This window comes from Lactuca saligna, chromosome 1 (assembly GCF_052625555.1).
Source record: "Lactuca saligna cultivar CGN05327 chromosome 1, ASM5262555v1, whole genome shotgun sequence".
NCBI lineage: Eukaryota > Viridiplantae > Streptophyta > Magnoliopsida > Asterales > Asteraceae > Lactuca > Lactuca saligna.
In genome coordinates this window covers 13,043,120-13,044,071 of record NC_136417.1, presented here as the reverse complement: position 1 = coordinate 13,044,071, position 952 = coordinate 13,043,120, and the positions used below count along the sequence as shown (strand labels likewise).

Genomic DNA, 952 nt, shown 5'->3' with positions numbered 1-952 from the left:
ATACATATGATATTTCATGAGTGTAAGTTTTAAGAAAATCTTATCGTAGTCATACAGAAAGAAAATTAATGAGGTATTTAAAGTACATTTTATGATAAGGTAACACAAAAGTCGTATTAAGTACTCTTGTTTGTTTAGGACCGGCCCATGGGTCTGGGCAAGTTGGGTGACCGCCTCGGGACCCCAAATGGCATAGGACCCCCATTTTTTACTATGTATATTAAGTTAGCCCATTATTTTGTAGCCTAGTCTACTAGTTTAAAGCCCAATCCTAACATTATCAAGTGTCAAAGAAAACTAAGAAAGTGGGAGCTAGAATATGTAGCGTCAAGCGTACGATGTGAATTCTGATTTCCAGGGATATGAATATTGATTTCTATTGAAACTCCAAATGCATCTGCAACGTGCTTCCTCTCCAAACTGCAACCAACAACGGTTACTTCGATATCTCTTTTTTATGCATTTTGCAAATTTCTTATTCTTCTTCTTTTTCGATTCTGAACGCACGATTTCTTCCCCATCTAATGGAATTTCCCTTGATTGAGAGCTTTCGAGATCTTGTCACGTTGACCCTTGCACCCACTGAGAGTTGAGACCTGATCGATTTCCTCTATGATTTCTGATCCAACGATTCATATCTCACACTATCAATTCTTATTTCAGATGCTGAAATACCCTATTGATTTGTATTTCTTTATGAAAGGATGAATCATAGAATTCAAAGACGCAAATCACACAATTAGTTTCTGAATCAGTGTAAGTTGAAAGTTTCTTCTATGTTAAATTCGATTTATCTAATCTGATGCAAAATTCAATTTTTATTCTTACATATAATACAAATATATATATATATATATATATATATATATATATATATATATATATAGGCTGCTAACGTCAATTTTTTTAATCAGACGCAATATATGATTTTTTTTCATATATAGTCATACAA

The 952-nt window shown here is 32.9% G+C and overlaps 1 long non-coding RNA gene across 1 annotated transcript; it reads left to right on the top strand.

Annotated features, from left to right (window-relative positions):
- Positions 1 to 269: 269 nt before the first annotated feature.
- On the top strand, positions 270 to 747 carry LOC145048287 (uncharacterized). Its single transcript, XR_013682791.1, has 2 exons — positions 270 to 588; positions 664 to 747. It is a non-coding gene; the product is annotated as an uncharacterized LOC145048287 (long non-coding RNA).
- The last annotated feature ends 205 nt before the right edge of the window (positions 748 to 952 follow it).